Genomic DNA, 22,019 nt, shown 5'->3' on the forward strand with positions numbered 1-22,019 from the left:
ATCATCATCTGTGACACAGTCATCCCCTATGAATGCAGAGGAGGTATTCCTCATCTGGTGTTATAAGGATAAGTGTTACAAGGATAAGTCTTGGCGGCTATTCCCATTTCTGGTATGGCAAATTGCATTTGGCTTTACCATTTATCTAGCTTGTACTACTAATCATTTGCCCTCTTCTTGCACTGTGCTAATGTACGATTCCTTCTACCAACTGCATTAATGTCCATAAGAACTTAATTCCAGGCCTTTGCTCTCACAACTTGTTCAGGGTCTCATTTACAAAAAGATGTTTGACATATGTCCTAAGGCTGCCATGAGGATGTGGTTTTCATCATGGCTGAAGTTGTCTTTTCTCTACCTTGATCCCTGATTTTGTATCATTACTGCACATAAAAAAAATATATCACTATCATGCACAAATAAATACAACAATGAAAAATGAAAGCATGCCTGCCATCCTCATGAGAAAAATTCGGTGACACAAATCCTATAATTATATACACATATGGAGTGTGTTTCCAGGCAAGTAAAGTTGTGCTAAAGTAATGTTTGCACTGTAATGACTACATTAATATTTGGAAGGCAAGTACTTTGTTAAAAAAATCCATCCTTCCCTACCACTTTCATGTTTTCATAATAATGTAAATTTTCGATTGGCAATGACACTCAGAAATCTCCCAGTAAAAACACATGCATACATATATACATACAAATATTTGAAGCATGGGCATAATGCCTTTCTAGCCTGCCAATATACCAAAACACTTGTTCCCATAATAAGTATCCAGACTGTCCTTAAAATACCCAAACTAGTGCTTGCTTTAATGTAATTTGGTAATCTGTTCCAAGCATCAGCTGCTCTTTCAGAGAACTAATTATTATACTTCTCATTCCTATACAATCTTCTACATAGGTTGTCTGATGATTCTCTAGTGCTTTTTGATATCCCCAAATATTCCAAGAGATAGTTGTCTCTAAATGCCTTATACACCTGAATAAGATCTCCTCTTAGATATCTGTAAGAAACACTGTACAAGTTCAGATATTTTAGTCTTTCATAATAACTTAAATTTTCACATCCATGGATGCCCTTGTTATATTTCCACTGTACTCTTTCCAGTCTACTCATGCTTGTTTTCTTATAGGGTTTCCATATTGTTATTCTATACTTAAGTTTGGGTCTAATATAACTAACAAACAATGACTTCATCATTTCTGATTTCCTAGACTTTATAAATCTTTTTATACAGCCAATAGTTCTATAACTATCATTACCCAATTGACTGATATGATTAGAAAAACTAAAAGCTAGATCTACTCATTTAACCAGGTCCCTAAATGAATCTAAGGTTTCAATCACGGTGTGCTGCATTAAATATTCACCTTTCAATTTATGTCTCCCAAATCTTATACAATTAGTTTTTTTATGTATGTATCAGCATATTATTCTCCTGTGGCCAAATGATCAATTTAATCAAGTTCTTTTGCAGACATGCCTTATCTGTAAAACATGTAATTATTTTACCTAATTTCAGGTCATCTGCATATAGACTGCAGAACATCTCAGATGAAAAAGTTAGATCTGAAAGACACAATCTAAACAAGTAAGGGCCTAGGACAGAGCCTTGTAGGACAACTGTAACCAAGAATTTCACCTGTCCAATTGCTGTATGATACTTGCCATGTCCTATCTAGAAGCCATGCAGCTATCCATCTTATCAAGAATACATTGATACCTAGTTGTTCTAATTTATTGATCAGTGTTTTGTATATGGGTCTATATTAAGTCCATGAAAACCACTTTCAGAGAATGACTGCCTGCCGAATGATAATCAGCGGAATCTAACTCTCTCAAATGGCCATTCCAGCAAATTTTTTCCTAGGGGAAAAATGCTTGGCCAACCCAAAATCAGACAAAATTTAAAACCCTTCAAAGTGGGGTGCTTCACCTGCTACTCCCCACTGTAGGGGGCTGTGCTCCTTGCACATCCCTAATTAAATATACCAATTCTGAGATCACACTACAGTGGGGAAAAAGGCAAATTCTCAATGATGGCCAAGTGTTTTTTTCCCCTATAAAAAAGTTTGCTGACTTGGCCATTTGTGGTAGTTAGATTTCTTTGGTTATCATTCAGTGAAGAGCCCTTCACTGAAAGGAGTTTTTGTGGACATAATATAGACTCTGTCAAATTCTGAATTAAATCTATATCAGTTACATTACAACACAATTTTCATTAATAGCTGTTGTTATATCATTGCAGATCATCATGTTACAGGTGGTAATAGATCTATTTTTAACATATGCGTGTTGATATATGGTTTCATGTCCCACCCTATCCATTTCTGACAATAACTAATCCAGTATTACTTTCCTCATTATTTTTCCACAACATGAAAATAGATTTAACAGTCTATATCACTCTGGGTTTGTCTTACTTCCCTTTCCCTTCAAGACAAGTTTAATAAATGCATGTCTTCTATCTTGAGGAATCTCCCCATATTTCTATGACCTAGTAAATAATAGACATAATGGTACTGTCAGTTCTTGCTGAAGTGTTGTCAGCTCATTATTACTAATTCTGTGTCCACCCTGTACATTGTTTGGATCCAGTTTGCGCAGACCTTTTTCAATATAATTTAATTTGATTCCAATTTATGCAGTTACCTGGATGTTACTAGGACAACTTATCACCCCCTTTTGGAGCCAAACTATTTTATATAAGATGTTGTAAATAGATCTATTATCTGTTGTGTCTGAGTATAAATTTTAGAATCTGCACACAGTTTATCAATTTGTATGCCTTTACTCTGTCCACATCTTATGTATCTATAAAAGGTTTTCCTATTATGCTCAATATCTTTATAAAATTTTTCTTCAATTTTTTTCTTGATCTTGTCTCACACTATGCTTAATTTGTTTGTCCAGCTTGTGTATTTCAGTGTTCAAAGTTGTAGTTCAATTAATCTTCAGTTTGATATATATTTTTGTCTCTCATCTTAACCAGGTATCTTGTTCTTATGTAAATATATCCCCTGATGTTGTATGCCTAGATCCTGATGTTAATTTTTTTTTTATTTTTTTTGTACTCAGACAAATTTTCTTTCAAAATGTTGTACATTCCATCTGCAGGTTATCCACTGAACACATCATCCCAATTAGTTTTACATAGTGACTGTTTTGCTTTCATATAATCTGTTATTAATCTTCTGTGCATTGGTTAAGATTTCAGTTTGGCAGAATTATCTAGCAACAAATTAACCGTTATAACCCCATGATCACTGTATGTTGAGTCAACAAAGCATCCTTATCACTTCAGTACTTCACAATTACATCACTGTATTTCTACCAAGGATGCACAATCTCTAAATGACACCAAAATAAATGACTTTTCAGTGATCACTAATCATTTTCACTGCTGCTGTAATGATTTTCCATTTATAAATAACAGCTTTAAAGTATTCAGTCAAGCCATTATAATATACCCATCATATAAGTAAAGCAAAGCAAATATTTCAAGTGATCGCAATGATTGTATATCATTCTAAAGTGTTTCATATTAATTTACAATATTTCTATTATTTTTGCTTAGTTTAAAAGTCTGTGGTTTCCTAAGTTATTTGCCACCTAACTCAAGTAATCACAAGTTAATATGATAGTGTTAAACTAATTCACATATTTTCAGGGTTATTTAAATTTTGTACACAAAAAAGGCCCCTTTACACTTATCTTTATGAAGTGCAGCAATACATGAATGTGTAAGGCAACTTATCCATGTACCTAATCCTTGGCTGCTCATGAACACAGCCTCAAGTTCATATTTAATTGCTGAGGATAGTGACAAAGTATGCAGCATTCCACCACCATCCCCAGGATACTGTGGGAATGTGTGGATAACTTCAGTTATTCTCTAACCTGACCATGTATAGAAAATGCAAAATGGAGCCATATGCACATGAGCACCCCCTCCCAAAAAAAATAATAATACTGTTGCTATACTGCACGAGGAATGTATAAATGCCATTCAGGTGTAATACTTCAGAATGTTAGCAAAAGCAAAGTATAGTAGCTGTAACAATTCTAAGTAAACCTGATGAATTTATTAATGACTTTTATCCACCATATAAATGACACATGGATGTATTCCTTTAAAAAACATGTAGCTAACAAAGCATTTTTTCTCAAACCAAACCTGCCAACAATAACAGTGCCAGGTCTAATGCCCCCCACCCTCCCAATTACTGGGTTTCATTAGAGTGATACAAAAACCCAGAGGGAGTGGCTCTAAACCTGTGAACCACAGCCTTCCTCATACTTTCATAATTCTGGTACTGGCACTTTGAATGATGGCAGCACATGTGAAGGCATGAGGCTGCACTCCAAGCTGGTCTGATAACTCCAAGCTGGTCTGATAAGGAGACCAAAATTATACTTTAACTTATGAGTGATTTGTACCTGGATAACATCCATGTGTGTGTTAAAGGATCTCACTGAAAAAAATCCACATTTGGCTGGAGTTGGGTAAGCACCCGCTTCTGCCCCAGTGTAAGCAGAGAAGCGTTGGCCCAACCAGCTAGCTGAGTGGGTTGATCAGGTAGTGGTGAGAGTTTTATAGTAAGCATTTTTAAAATATTTTTGGTTATACTAAATAGGGATTTAAAATATAAACTATAATAAGGTTGCATACTTGAAGGTATTCAGTAGAATATATACATATATATATATATATATATATATATATATAACTGCAAATGCTATTATAATAACGCAAAATAAATCATAAACATATCTGTGTACAAATATATGTAATATTTCTGTGATCAAAAAACCAAGTGAGTTAGCTGGATTGGACCCACTCACAAGTATATAAAAATTGCAGATGATGATGTAGTGTAATGAAATCCACTTTATTCACTCCACAAAGACATATTAAATGTTCACCAAGGATAAGAGCTTTCATCTAGAAGGTCTAGACTTCATCAGATCTTGATTTCTGATTTGGTTTGTGAATGTTTCTGTGATAACATAATTGTCTGTATAAATACAAATTTATATGTATGAGTAAAGACATTTAAATATGCATATATATATATATATATATATATATATATATATATATATATATATATATATATATATATGTCTAAAAATTACCAATAATTTTCTGCATGTGCACACTTACTATTTTTTTCATGTATATAAATGTATATATTTATACGCAGACAAAAAAATTGAATTATGACATAATTTCATTTATAATATGTATTATCCTAGTTTGCATTTGAAACACATGCAAACAGTTTTTGTAAAGAAAGGATTTTGTTTGTGTTGGCCTGAAAATATTTATTAGTATAATAATGCTATAATAAAATCATTTCTTCCACAATTTAACCTCGCCTACAAGATAGCTGAACTCAATGAGGCATCACACCCAAATCATTGTGGAAGTGGGTGAAGCATGGCGGTTGTTACAGTGTCAAGAAAATGACCGGCACATACTTTAATGAGAAATGACCAGTTGTATTACTTCTATATACATTTTTAAACAATCCCTTTATATGCTTACATTTATTAAGTAGAAAATTATCAGAGCACACATTACTGTCCTGAATTATATGTACTACATCCATCTGTAACAGTAAATATGTTTTGTTTATTAAAGGTTGAATTGAAAGGAAGGTTGAATTTGATTGCACTAAGGGAAATACTGGCACAGTATGAGAATTCAGAATACATCTGCAACAGTAACTGAAATACCTTGCAGAGTTCTAGTAGTCATATCAGCAAGGTTAAGGAAAAAGGTGAGATACAGGTAAACAACAACGGTCTTATGTGTTCTCTATATAGCAAAGAAGTGGTAATGTAAAACTGCAGTCAACAAAGTCAGCAAATCAAAAGATTATTTGAGGGTGCTGATAAGTAGGAATAAAGTAATAAATGCATTATTCTTTCTTTCTATTAACTGATTTCAGTACAATATATAACTGCAACAGTATTTATAAAGATTGGTAATATAAGGCCTAAAGTGCATTTAGTATAGTATTGCAACAAAATCAAAAACAAGTGTCAAGTAATACATTCAATGTTCTGTCTTCAACTGACTTCATTACTATAGGTAACCGTAACAGTATTTATAAAAACAGAATATAAGGACTAAAGTGCTTTAAGCAATATTGCAAAAAAAATCCATATAAGGAAGAAATAATTTATTATCATTTCTTAGGTTACTATTAGTAGATTGCAAATGTAAATCCCACCAAAACAGGATAGCAATGCAGCCATTCATACATCTCAACCTCTTAATGCAAAATATCTGAATAAAGCCTTAAATAATGGGGGGGGCAGAGGCCCAAAAATAGGGACACTTTAAATACTGCTCATATAAACTTAGGTTTCTAAAATAACAGGATTTGTGTTAATGTGCACTTTCCGAAGGATATGAAGTCTTAAACTCAAGTCTTAGTGATTTCAATTCTCAGAGATTTTCCAGGAAACCACAACTTTTATGAGGAACAGATCATAAATATGAGACAAAAATCTGGACATTCTCCGAATATCTGGATAGTTGAGAGATATGTAGTCATTCTTCCCATATATGCATAAGCATTTCCTGTCCATTTTGTATTAGTTCAATAAAGATTTAATGAAAACAAAATTGACTGAGAATAATAAATTGAATTCTAATATTATGCATAAATGTATTGTGTGTATTTCTTTTTTGTCTCTCTCCCCTTTTTTCTGTTTTTCTTAGTTTATTTATACATTTTTTGCTCTTCTTTATTTTATTTCTTTCCCATTTCTGTTCATTTTTATAGATCTAAATTCTTCATGAGCAGCCCAACCATGTGGTTAGGGAAAGTTTACCCTCTGCTCATCTAGGGATGACCTCACAGGACTGGAGAGGTAGTACAGGTCCTGTAGGCACCCTGGCATGTGGTAGCTTGGCCAACCTCATTGTATGGGGACTATGGAACTTGGTTGAGGAGGTGATGGACATGGACAGACATCTTCAGCCACTTGAGGCTTCTCTGCAGTGGATGAAAATTTTGTTGCCCCAGTTAGTACAAACTATAGTGCCACCATAGGCCTCCCTCCCTTCAACAATGGAGTCCTTCATTACAACATCATGTAGCAGCGGAAATGTTTGAAGCCTTATGGACTGGGGACATTTGTTGGGTTATACTACTCTTCACTCCCTTCCTTCCTTTATCAATTTTTGTACACCCTCTTACCTACTTCTCACCCACACTACCCTGTTACATAGAAAACAACTGAAAAAATATTAGGGTCTATCCCCTGACAAAAATATAATACCCCTCCTTCCCCACCTCTACCAGCACAACTGTCTTGATGTTTCCTTCTACTTCCCCATTTTTGTTATGCCTTCTTTTTTTCAGTCTTTCCTACCTCTCTCTCTCTCTCTCTCTCTCTCTCTCTCTTTCAATTCTTTAATGCTATCATCAGGGTATCCACATAAGGATATCCCTATATAAAACATATTAACCCCTTTTATTTTTTTAAACATTAATAATAAAAGTTGCAGAGTCCACCACTCGCCTTAAGTCTTTCAAGCATGACTGCACATAGCCATGTTCATCCATAATGTTTAGGTATATCTGAAGTTGTACGAAGCCTAAGGCTTTCATATAGTCCTTCTCATATAATTAACACTTATCTTCAGATACTGCATACTTTTGCCATTAGTAGGTCTGTTTATTAATTTGCCTTCAGATTTCCTTAGTCAGTGCAAATAATGTACGCTTGCTGTATTTGCATATAGGTGTAGTGGTCGTTAAACCTGGGACTACAACTATCACTTTCAATGTCATCACTACTAATAACCTTCACCAGCGGTAGTTTCTCGACTGACTGGGGTGCCAGATGACTCAGATATTGGTCTTGTTCTTTTTTTTTCCCTTCATTTATTAGCAGCCTTGAATTATATCTCTTCTTGTACCATCTGGCTATGAACAATTAAAAGATGACTTCACCATATTATGGGGAAATGGATAAAAGATACTAATCTATCAGTATGACTAAAACTGACAGCATGCCATTTGGAACCTCACAGAAGTTAAAATCTAGATATCCCTGCAACTTCAAGATAATCCAGCAAATTCACATTTATGAATAACTAGATTTATGACATCTCCCCTTATTTTTCAGTTATCATGTGGGAAGAAATGTACAACATATTAAATAAACTGAAAACATGTACCTGGTATGCTGTTCTTCTAAGCTTTGAAACTATTATTTTAATGTATGTATTCTCATATCATCACTTTTATGTAATTGTGGACAGATCTTTTTTTTGCATTGTTTCTGGGCTGAGTCTGAAAATTGTCTGTTTGGATTAACACTGTAAATACTATTGAATGGATGAATGACTTTCTGAATGACGAATGAATGAATGAATGAATGAATGAATGAATGAATGAATAAAACATTACTGAATGACTGAATGAATGGATAAATAAATGTAGCATTAACTTGAATATGATCCCAGAATAATAACATCACATTATGACTAAAGCATTGACTATGCCTCAAATTGTTGTGCATAATATCCACAGATGCATATCTCTTTCAAGCTAGTTTGTACATTACTTTGCTAGTCTAAAATCAAAAAGAAGTTAGGTGAGTACCTACTACATCTACTTTCTGATTGTGGTTCTCTTACCATCATTCTTTGACGTTTTGTCCTTTGCTCCTTCGTTAGTGGGGAACTTCAGATGGGTCATGCACATACTTCTTCAGATCATGCAGAAAAGGTATTTTTACATCAGGTAGACCTGACTTTCATTTACCATCAGGAGAAAAGACTTTCAGCGAGACATACCCAGCTAATTGGAATTTGTTTCCAAGAGACATCCATAGTGAATCCAATTGCATAAACAGGGTAGAATAATAAACACATTAGAAATACATGTCATTCTCATGCTTTCACAACAATAGCTAATAGCATCTGGCAAATGGAGCTGTGCTTTGAAAAAACATATCCCAGGTAGTTATCCCTGCATCATAAGGCCTATCTCTCTTACTTAATACAACTTGCTTCTGTTTAGCTGTGTTAGTGGCTCACAGTGTTCAAAAGTATAACGTGCACTAGTGTAAAGAGACTACTCAAGGTGCTTGTTTAAAATTGTGAGAGCAGTACGACTCAAAAAACAGGAGAGCATTACTGTCACAACATGCATACCACAGACCCAAGGATACAAACCACAGAAAAAGGTCTTTGTACCTAGACACTTAAACTGGCCTACAGATTCCTTGTATTTATTTATGTATGTATGTATGTATGTATGTATGTATGTATTGATTTTTCAAGTTTGGAGTGAGAACTTCCAGCATAGCTTGTTTATGTCTGCACACAGTGACACCTCCTGCCTTTGTTGAACAGGTGCACCAATTTGCAATCAAACACAAAGGATACATGTTTAAGTTAATGAAGAAAATTAAGGAATAAACAAAAAAGAAAAACTGTGATAAAATGCTCAAAACAGACTATTGTATATTGCCTTTTCTGGCCTGTTGTTGCAGTTTTTCTTCCCAAATTTTCAAATGCAGGCAACAAATGTGTTTCAAGAAACAGAAAAAAAAGAAATTAAATAAAAGAAAGTAAAGTAATGATAAAAGATGCTATCACTTGTTATGATATATATTGGTGAGCTTTAGTTAGATGTACAATCTTTCACTGAATTTTTTTTTTAATTCACTTTGTAAGATTAAACAAACATCAAGCAGAAAATAACTTTTTGAGGATATTATGGTAACAGTAGTTCCTGTGTACTTGCAATCTCCAGCAATGAAGTTTCATTCATTTTTGAAACTGCAGTCTTAGTCAAACAGGATTTAGAGCTGACTCTTTATAATTTGTTTCATATTATTTTTCTGCTAATGACATGGATGTGTAACCATTGTTTCAACTGCTACACACAATAGGCAACATGCCGCACCTGTAAAAACAACAGTTCCTTTACCAGATATGTACTTGTGCAAATCAAGTGTACACAACAACAGAAAAAATATATAAAAAGTAATAATGTTTACCAAATATTCATTTGCTAGTGCTGAATAAAAAGTACTTGGCCTGGAAAATTACTGGAATCTACTGCATAGATTTTATACCTGCTGAACTTAATTAAGATGAATTAGAATGTATAGAAGCCCAGATCATAGGCAGTTTGGGTAACAATACCTTCTTCCATGGTTTAAGTTCACTGTCTATTTTATTATACATATCTTAGCAGTAGTTGATGTGCTAATTTATTTTATGCATATAGTGTCTTCTTGCATCCAGAGAATGGCTGGGTTTCCATGTACAAGAGGTAGCAAGCACATGTGGGGGTGGCTGCATACATTCATTACTCTATAACCCACAGTCATAGCATAGAATGATTTAGCAATAGCCTATGACTGAATGTGTGTATCACAGGATTTGGCCACAGGTACAAAGCCAACTGTGGGTAAATCCTATAATACCTACATACAGAAGTGGTTTATTGCTATTATATAATGACATTATTTAAGAAAGAAATTGCTTACCTTTCCTAAATAATGGGCCAGATTTATTAACACCTACACAAGTGTGCACTAAGAATACATGATCTGCATTTGAAAATATCTCTAACACATTTTTCTGCTTTTTAATCACAGATTAACAACACATACATGTAGTCTACACTTTGTGGTAACCTTTATAAATCCCCTCAGTATTTAAACCTTTAAGAAAATCAGAGGAAAACTAAAATTAGGAGGAAGAAGGTATGAGTTATGCTCTGTTATTTGTTCACTCAGAACAGTGTACACTTAGTGTAGGTATTAATGAATCCAATGTCTTTGTATAGGGGACTTCAGTGTTCTTCCACATTATTTACTAGTTTCTGATGTACAGACCTTGCATATGATGTGTACATTACATCAGGGCAGAACTAGGGAGATGCTGGAGAGGACAACATTCCAGTCAAAGTTTGCATCTCTTTATCTATGTGTTGCATTTGTGTGTGTGTTTTTCCCCTAAAGCTTCAACAACATTTAGAAGGACAGACAAACATAACATTATCAGCGCATTGTAGTTAGCGTCAAACATTTCCCATTCATATACTCATCGGTACAGATTTTTGTCATACGTTTGTGTTTAAGACTTCATACCTTTCAGAACATGCATGCTAATACACATCCTGTTATTCTATTAACTTTCTAAGTTCAGCTCTACTGAATTCTCCATTTATAGGCCAATAGCTATACTCTCTCCACTTGCAAAGATTATGGAAAAATGTATTTATAGACAACTCATGCACCACCTAATCCAGAATCACCTTATGGCAGACACTCAGCATGGCTTCCGTCCTCATCACAGCAGTACTTCAGCCCTCCTAGCCTTTACTGACACCATAAACCATAATCGCAACAATAATTATATATCCTCAGCCCTCTTCTTGGATCTTTCCAAGGCATTCGATATGGTTGATCACCAACTTTTAATCCACACCCTGCAAACATTCTGTCTAGATACTGGAGCCCTTCAATGGTTTCAGTCCTACCTGAATGGTCAACAGCAGGCTGTCCTCTGGCAGAACAAACTCTCTAACCTTCTACCTAACACCCTTGGAGTACCACAAGGCTCTATACTAGGGCCCTTGCTGTTCTCCATCTTCATTAACGACATTTATACTGTCATCCCAAAAGTCAGCTGTATCCAATATACTGATGACTCGACTCTGATTTGCTCAGCCACATCTCCAGTAGAGTTATGGTCAACTACCCAGACTACCTATAATACAATAGAAAACTGGCTTTCTGAACATCGTCTGATCCTAATTCCCAAAAAAACTAAAATGCTGTTATTTTCACCAACACGTAGATCTACCGCTTTCACCTTTACCATAAAATCAAATGATGGCACAATAATCTCCCCTGACCCGTCTACAAAACTATTAGGTGTCATCATAGACAGCAATCTAAAATTTGACCTACATGTTAACCAAACTATCAAAACCATCAATAAAAAACTAGGGTCACTTTACAGAATAAAAGCCTTCCTAACCCCTCCAGCTAAAATTGCCATAGCTTGCTCTCACCTTTTTTCAACCCTTCTATATGCATCCCCTCTACTCTCGAATTTAAACAAGACCGTCCTTAACAAACTCTCAATTTGCTACAACCACATTGCCAGGTTTGCCACTGGGCTGCCTTTTAGGACACATCATTGCATCAATCTAAATCAGCTTGGATGGCTTGAACTACCCAGCCTAATCCAGTATAACCAACTGATTATGGCCTATAAAATCCTCTATAATCTGGACAATACTCCTGCACTTAAAAATATTATCACCCCCATAACAATCCTAGACCACTTCGATCCTCTAACAAACTACTAATTCAGACTAGCAAAATTAATAACACAGCCGGTGATTCTCTCTTTGCAAACTCTGTAAGTAGATCCTGGAACTCTCTTCCAGCTGATATTACCTTACTTTCCACCTTAGGTCAATTTAAAACTAGACTCAAACAAAATTTGTCACTTAACTGGCTATGTCAATGTATCAAGCCTGGCTAACTCTCTCTAGAATGTGTAAAAATCTGTTAACCAGTTTACTGTGTAATTTAATTTAATCCTGACTTGCGCTCAGGATTAACTGCAACCTGTGGAACTTGTTTAACTTGCTTACTTATGTAATCTCTGTAAATAGTCTGTTTGTAATATGTAATGCTGGTATTATGTAATGCTGTATCTGCTTACCCTTGGAGCTTTTCTCCCCGGGCCTCCTCTGAAAATGGACATACATCCAGTCGGACTATCCCGGTCAACAAATGTAAAATAAATAAAAATAAATAAAAATAAGAGCAATATTTAAAGTATGTCACTATTTTTGGGCTTTTATCCTCCCATTATATTAGGCTTTGGCCAGATTTATTGCATTTAGAGGTTGAGAGGTATGCCCATAGTGTAAGAAATGTGAAGGACGTTCTGCTACATTCTGGACAGTTAAGGGGTAAGAGCATTTTGACAGATTGCATTATCAGTAAATATACCTTTTAACAGTCCAGAGTTTTATAGAGTATCCTGACTTTTATTAATTTTGCATTTTTTAACACTTTCTTGAAAAAATATTAAAATACAGATTTTTTGAAGCATATCCAAATAGAAAGTCTAGCTGGTCCATAATAATTTAGTTTCTGATCTTCTTTCTGTTGAGATATGCTTGATTTAAATTGGGCACACCAATTGGAATGTCCAGTTAGTGTACATATTATGGACCCCTTTTGTATAATTCATGATTGTTTCTGTCTCTTTTGCCATGACCACAGTTGCCTTGTCTACAGAGTAGGGGTAATAATTTTTGGTAGTGTGGTGATCCAGTGGTATTGAAGTTTTCATTAGTGTGAGCTCCATTGCATCACTCAGTCATGGGGCAGGTGTAGGTATGGTTGTGACAGCATGTTTGTATGCACTGCACTCCACAGTGGGATATGCTGTCACATCTGTTTAGTGTACTGCTCCATGATGTCATGACATGTCAGTGCAAATATTGGTGATGTTATTGCTTTGCCATGTAATGCTGAGCAGCACATCATCATGCCTGGGACTGCAGGCACTGTGCTGCAGTGTTTCACATATTGTGCCTACCACTGGACTCACATAAATCACTGTCACTATTCTACAGTGCAGGCAGCCATTTACATATTTGTGAGTCATGGACTATGTCACGTAGCTGGACCCTTCCTTATATCTAGCAATGCATGTTGCTTATTTATTGTGCATGGGTCCCTTCACAAACTGTGAGGGGCTTTGGTATGTGCTTTGTACTCTCTACTAGTGCTTTGCAATTACAGGCAGTCTTTATGAGTTCCAGACCAAGTTTATAACAATGTATACTAATTATATAAAGAAAGTGTTATTGTCTTTCCAAGTGTATACCTGAGACTGTATTTATACATACTGTTTTACAGTATTGCCCTACGGAGTAACTTCTATACTGTTACCTCTTAAGAAAGAATGTTGTATAAGAATGCATTATATTACTCTGTGCTGCGTGCTCTGGTCCATACCATTTTTTTTGCCATAGGCCACCCATGTCATTTATTTATTTACTTGCTTATTTTATAATTGATGACTATGTTAGTGAACTGATCTAAAGACCATTTATTATCACACCCCAGGCCAACAACATAAAAATTAAATTAATTAATGTATAGATGTGAGATTCCACTAGTTTCAAAGTATGCCGTACAGTACATTTTCAGCACTGCAAGCCACGTTTCTTACAAGGTGCAGTTAAACAAATAATAAAAAAATGAGGGTTACTGTTAAGACATACCTTTGTTTGTTTGCTTTCCTTAACCTATTTGTTTATGTGTGCATGCATGTATGCATTACCTTTTTATATAATCATTTGGTCAGTGGGTAAACTCACAAGCCACAACCTTCTTTTCAGGTGTTACACTGGAGCTCTGTCTGGTTAAACGAATTGCTTAGAAGAGCACAGAAGACATTTTTTTTTTGGATCGAGTATTGCATTGTACACTATGTATAACCAATTGCAATATGTACAGTGTATTTAAATAAAATGTTTATGGTTACGGGCTCACCTTTATGAGGTAGTAGGAATGAATGAGTAGACAAGGAATGTTTAACAAAAAGGAGAGAAGAATAGTAGAAGAGGTGAAAGGAGGTTTAATTAAGGAGGCAGTTATATCTGAAAGCATCCATATAGTGGAGAAAAATGGCTGATGTGAATATAGGTTGGGAGGTGAATGACTGCATGCCAGAGGAGACTGAGCTCCAGATAGTAAAACCCAGTTTAAAAAACACTGTTTCTGAGATGGTGACAGAAAGAAAGAGAAAATAAAGCTTGGCTTTTGTAATCTGTGATCGAACAGGACAGGGAATAGAGATAGTTTGGAAGTGAATTGCTAAAAGTGGACAGATGCTAAGATAAAGGAACTTATAAATGGGGATGGTGACCTGTTATAGGAAGGGTGTTATAACAGAGGAGGAGGTTGAATACACACTGAAAGGGATGGCTAATATTATGAATCAGCAGATCTTGAAAAAAGTTTTTTTTTTTCAATGTTCAACTATTTTGAGAGCAACACAATCCTGGCACTCAAAGGAGGTGGAAAATAAATTTATTTACCACAGCGAAATGTGGAACCAACAGCTTCCACATTTCGCTGTGGTAAAGAAATGTATTTTCCACCTCCTTTGAGTACCAGGATTGGGTTGCTTTTGGTTTACTTGTCTCTTTGGGCACTCTTTCCTACGTTTAGTTTTTGGGGTCAACTATTTTGAGAGTTACTCAGAGTTACAGTGAAGTTTAGGGAGGCAAATATTCTTAGCAATGACATGCGAGGATTCAGGCATAAGAAAAAGTAAGTTTATATGCATGCTTTAGCTGATTTATGACTTCAGAGGTGGTAGGAATGCATGGTCATGTAAGTTTAGAGTGGAATGGTTATAGATACTTATTTGAAAAGGGTCCTCAAACCATCTTAGCTACTCAGTTAGCAATAAATAAGCAAACAAACAAACATGCAAATAAATAAATACATACAGTTACAAAAAATGACTGTACAAAACAGGTTTTGCAAGTCACAGTGCACAAATGAAGGTGATGGTCTATACCTTTGACTTATGGTAGTTCCAGGTAATATAATGTGGAAGATACAGGTACAAAGCTGCATACAGCAAGAGTTGTATGCAGAGCATATCTTCCTATGTAAAACAGATATCAAAAAGTTCCTTTTAATGCCATTTGTATGGTTATCCTACTGGTGTACAAAGCTTGAACTCTTGAGCTTTGACATACTGAAGCACAATAGTTTGTGTGAAAGCGCTTACCAATTACATTAAAACTGCTGTTTTTATGCCTCTGACTGTGTTTCAGTGACTATTAGTTTTGTTTTCTACGAACATAAATATCTACCACTAGACACTGCAGTGTCAGATTTTAATACAGCCTTTCTGGTTATCTTTAACACTCATGCTTCACTTAGAGCTAAAATAGTTAAAGCAGATCCTGCAGCACGGCTGTCTTAACAAAACTAAACATCTCTTGAAAGACAGGGGCAGGGCTTGGAAAGCCTGGTCACAATGTAAAACTGAAACATCACTTAAATATTATAGACACTTTAGTCATCGAGCCAATCAGTGTACTAGATCTTATAAGAAATCTTGCTACACTTATTTTCATAATAGAAATAAATATAACCTCAAGCAGTTCTGGATATTAATAAACAATCTCCTCCACTCAGGACTAATATGTGCACCTACTCCATCCACTACAACTACAACCCCAATGATACTTTTGCTGACAAGTTTTAACCAACACTTCATTCATTCATTCATTCATTCATTCATTCTGTTGAACCATGACATAACAACAACAGATGCACTAAACTCTAGTTGCATAATCAACAAACAGTGCTCAACAAAAATTCATTTTTTAACCTGTCTTCACCACCAATATAAAGAAATTTCTCTTTAAATTAAAATCCACCACACTTGCTGCAGATAATCTGCCTGCAGAATAATTAAAAATTGCAACAGATACCATAATCTACCCAGTTTACATTCTGATAAATCGTACCATTGCAAAAAATGTGTTTCTGATCTATGGGAAAAGTGCTGTATCTTACCTCTTTACAAGGGCAGAACTTCCACTGAACTTTCATGTTTTAGGCCCATAGCAATCTTCTCTCTACTCTCCGAAATTCTTGAGAAATATATTTACACTCAACTCCTAAAACACTTAACCTTTAACAACCTTCTCACACCTACATAGCATGGCTTCCATCTTAACCATAGTATAATTACTACCCTACTCAGCTTTACTAATACTGCCAATAGTTGCAGGACCTCTAGCAAGTTTGTCTTCTTACTCTTTCTTTATTATCAAAAGCATTCAACACAGTATCACACAACTTACTTCTAAAGCTCTCCGCAGTAGGCATTCTCTTCCTCATCTTTTCTTTGGTTTCAAACAGGGCACAAGCACTGTCCTTCAGTCTCTTCAAAAACAATCTTCACTCTGCCACAAAACATTCCACCATAGTTTAGTATTGAGATACCTCTGCTCTTATTTGTACATCTGAAAATCTCACAGAATTACAAGAAGTAACACAATCTTTATCATTATTTGAAATATGGCTAAATAAGGCTCAACTTCTCCTTAAACCCAAGAAGATTAAACTAATCTTATGTAGCAGTGAACACCTGTCTGCCCAAAATTCCCATTTCACTATATACTCCATCAATAATACCAAAATAGAGCAGGCCTCATATACTAAATTTCTAGGGGAGGGGAGCACAATGGATGACAACATTAAATTTGACCATCATATAATCCAAACAAAACAAAACCCAAGAAAAACTTGGCTTACTATATAGGTTAAACCCTAAAGAAAGAAAGCACATAGCCATAACCTCCCTACTGTCATCCATCCTATAGGCCTCCCCAGTACCCATCCATCTTCAAACTACATTACTACTCAAAATGGAACAGTGCTAGAACAAAGTCATTGCATTTGCAGCTAACCGTCACTCAAAAACACACTACTGTCTATCATTAAAACTGGTTAGAGCTCCTACAACATCTAACCTTGACACAATTGCTAGCAACCCACAAACGTATACATCGACCAAATAAATGTCCTGCTCAACAATTTATTTTCCAGCCAGAATCTGCAAAAAAAGAACTCAGATCTGGGGACAATTCTCTGCTTGCTATTTCTAAATCCTTTAGTTCAGCAGGTAACTCATTTTTCTCAACTTGTGTTTCAAAAGCATGGGGCTCCAGTCCTCTTTTTCTTAAATAAATCAGCAACCTAAACTAATTTAATACTCACCTAAAGCAGCATCTGCTGAGTATGTAATCATACTCTTGTTCATCTTATGGGTAACACAGTTTAGCTTAATCCATCCTAAGAGCTCAAATTCACAAACTACTGATTTCCATTTCAGTCAATGGTCATACATCATTTTATCTAACATTTGTTTACTGGGAAAGTCTGACTTGGAACAAAGCCAATTTTCAGTGGAGACCAGGGGAGAAATGCTCCAGACACATGTCTTTGTAACATGGGAGGAAACCTGAGTATCCAGAGAAAACCCACATGAACAGCAGGAGAACATGCAGATTCCACACAGAAGGCACTCCAGCCAAGAATCAAATCAGAGAACCTCTTGCTATGAGGCGACAATGCTACCACTGTACCACTGTTCCATTTAAATTCAACTTTCCATTTCCTCATCCCACTCTGATCTTTTCATGTCACAATTTTTTTTTGCCACAAGACACCCTTATACAGGCTCTAAAATTCTCCTTCTCTCACTTATAGCACAGATGGCGTTCTGATACTGCAGTCCCCCTTTTAAAGGTGGATGTGGGTGCTGTACTCCTGTGTATGTCCTCCTTTGAATGAGATGTCTAGTAAGTATGAACCTGTTGCTGGTTTGATAGACATTCCCTATTGCAATATTACCATCTTAGCAAGCTTTTCTTTTAATGTAACACGAGCAGTTTATTCTTTAAGGACAGCAGGCAGTAAATGAATGTCAGGGGAAAAAAAAGAGCAACTCTGCTGTTGCTTGTTTGGTTGTTTTATATTTTCACTATAGATCTTTCAGGTTTGCCATGTCTAGTATGCATATTACACCAGTGCTTGATATCCAGGAGGATAATAAATCAAATGAGAGCTGAGTCTTGCAGAAAATTTGACATATTCGAAATCTATACTGATGAGTTACTAAATAAAATCTCTCATCATGAAGTAAACTGCTTTTCAACCACAATTAAAAAAAATAAATTCAGTAATGATATAATTCTCAGAAATACTGCTTAAACAGCAATAAAATACTATGAAATATCTTACCTTAAAAAAATTATTAGACACTGCTTTATCAGTAAATCAGACAATGCTAATTGAATGTATAGAATGCATTTGCACTTTTGTTGCTGCAGAGTAGTATGCTATCTCAGTTGAGTGGTTGATAGACACTCAACCAAAAGACAGCACTAGCTGAAACAAGATAGCCAATGCAAGAAACTGCAGAACATTTTCTGTAAGGCGCAAAGACTTCCATATCCCTCATGCAAAGGGCAAAGCTCCTCGTACACTTTGTAGTTAATATAATCAATCTGAGGTCACACCATATTTGATTAAGAGAATAAAATTCTGCTAAACATTTTTGTGGCTGTCTTTTCTTTTCACCACTACTACAATTTTGGCCAAGTGGATGTCTCTCTGAGTAAACCTACTCATTTCTTAAGGTATTCAGAAACCTTACTGTTTTCTTTCCTTGTAATATAATAATAATAATAATAATAATAATGTTGCATTAACATGATTTACATTCTTCTGCATATATTCATGAATATACTGCACTTACTGTAAATAGCACAAGATTTCTAGAATTTTCCATCATAAATCAACACTGTTGGAAAAACAATCCCCGGGATTCATGAACCTTGCGCCAGGCGCCAGCATAGCGTCGGCGTTATAACGCCAAATATGGCTGCTTAGCGATTCAGGTATGAATGAATTCCACGTGCACTACCGGCGTGCGCCGGACCGTCCCCGCCCCCGGCGTAGGTATGCAAAACACACTGTGTGCGGTATTGCACCATGCAAATGAGGGCAATAGCGATCCACGTGGCGAGGCGTAAGCGTAAGACGCGGCAATGTAAACCAAAACCGGTTTACATTTACCCAAACATACCGGAGGAGTAACGGAAGGCTGTCAAAGTCAGGTATCATATAGGTGCAATATGCCAATGTGGAAAGGCACCGAGAATGTCCAAAGAAAATATGCACAAAATGTAAAAATGACATAAATGGCACGTACGTAGAAAGAACAGCAGACCCCCGGGATGTGTGCACAGAAGTTGTAAAGCAATGAAATAATATGATAATGTCCGAAAAGAGCATTAGAACACAAATCAGCTGCACAGCCACCACACACCATAGTATGTATGTAAAGCTGCAACCCCAGCGCAATGGTTGTCAAGGAGTGGAGGCGGTGTCCGGCGCCGTAACCAGGTATTAGTAGTCAATTCCATGCAAATGAGGCAGATAATAGTGAATCGCAAAAACGGCGCCAGCGTAAGGATGGAGCAAATGGCGTAGCGGTACTACACCGAGGAGTGGCCTACACCAGATACATGTCAACCACACAGGGGTGTGCCACTGTAGGAGGAAGGATATTGGAGGACAGCAAACCTGGGCTGTACAATGCATATTACAGCATCATGACTGGCGTGTTAGGAAATAGATGCGCTGACAGTACAGAATGCGCGTACAAATGCATGTGCACGAGGACGACTACGTTCCCGAAACCAGTCATGTGATGGCCTCACCGGCAACAACCAGGGATATAGGAAGGTAATGCTGAGAATACGAGGAAATGCGGAAGCAGTGTAAATGTATCCGTAACGAGCAATTAACACCAATCAATGCAGGAAGGGCAAACGCCGGCAGCTGATAAGTCTGCATGCAGACTCCTGCAGAACGGGAAAGGGGAGGCATATGAGAGCAAAGATAATAGGGGATGTAGTCGAAATGCAAAGAGCAAAGAACCGAAATAGCACAGCCAAGTACAGATGTAGCATAACTGCGGCCGCAGATAAAATGCATCATATGCCATGTGCGTGCAGGATGCAGTAATGTAAGATGCCAGGCGAAGGCAATGCAGGCAACTGTAATGTTACACTACAGGCAGTACCGTTGCAGCTGCAAGCGTAAAACCACGGAAATAATCCATGGATAGGGCCGCACAGACACACCCAATGACATCACCGGGTATACAGCACAACAGTAATAAATGTGAATGCGCACAACACACAGCACGATTTCCCAAACGCCGCACCGTAGGGTGTAAACAGACGGGGAACTTTTAACATGTATATGCTGGGTGCCGCCGTGGCCGTGATGCATAGGTATGTGGCAGAGACAGACGGAGTTGCGGAGGGTGGTGCCGACAACTACCGTAGGCCTCACAGGAGAAGGAGAGTGTTCAGACCAAGGGTGACCTACCAGGGGCTGCGAGACCTGGAGATAGTAGAGCGCTACAGGGTGGACAGGGACACGTTACAGCAAATAGTGGAGCTGTGCCGGCCGTGCCAGAGAACAAGAGACAACAGAGGGGAGCCCATCCCAGTGGACACAAAGGTATGTGTGAGCTTGCGAATACTGGCTACAGGTACCTTTCAAAGGCCCACCGGGACATAATGGGCATCTCACAGGCATCAGCATCCAGGGTACTACACCAGTTCCTGGATGCCATGTTACCACATGCCCATGAGCACATAAAGTTCCCCACATCTCAGGAGGAGTTGGCTAGCAATATGCGCCGCTTCCACCGTGTGGCACAATACCCGGAGGTCCTGGGTGCGATAGACTGTACGCACATAGAAATCAAGTCACCACCTGGGGAGCAGGGTAGACGCTACATAAACCGCAAGGGATACCCTCCATCAATTGCCAGGTCGTGTGCAATGCGCAGGGCATTATCATGGATGTGTGTGCTGGCAGCCCTGGAAGCTACCACGACTCCCATATCTGGCATGCCTCACAGCTGTATCAGGTATTCGCCAGTGGGGACATCACACAAGGTCACCTTGTGGGGGATGCTGGCTACGCACTGGAGCCGTGGTTGATGACACCCATCAGAAATGCACACACACACATGCAAGAACGCCATAATGAGGCACACGCACAAACGAGAATAATCATAGAGCGTGTGTTCGATGTTGAAATCACGGTTCCCGTGCTTGGATACATCCGGTGGAGCCTTGCAGTACTCTCCAGGCACAAGTGCCCACATATTCATAGTATGTTGTATGCTACACAATATGATTCTGCGGAAACAGCTGCTGCAGGGACATAATGCCGGAGGGCCACCAAGCCCGCCACAACTGCCAGGGTAAGCACAGGCACAGGGCGTGTGGCGCCACGGACACACTGAGCCAGCCCCAGTAGGTAGACAGAGGCCCTAAAAAATATTGCCCCTGCCTGCACA

This window comes from Protopterus annectens, chromosome 6.part0, assembly GCF_019279795.1.
Source record: "Protopterus annectens isolate FY-2018-M chromosome 6.part0, PAN1.0, whole genome shotgun sequence".
In the NCBI taxonomy this organism is placed as follows: domain Eukaryota; kingdom Metazoa; phylum Chordata; order Ceratodontiformes; family Protopteridae; genus Protopterus; species Protopterus annectens.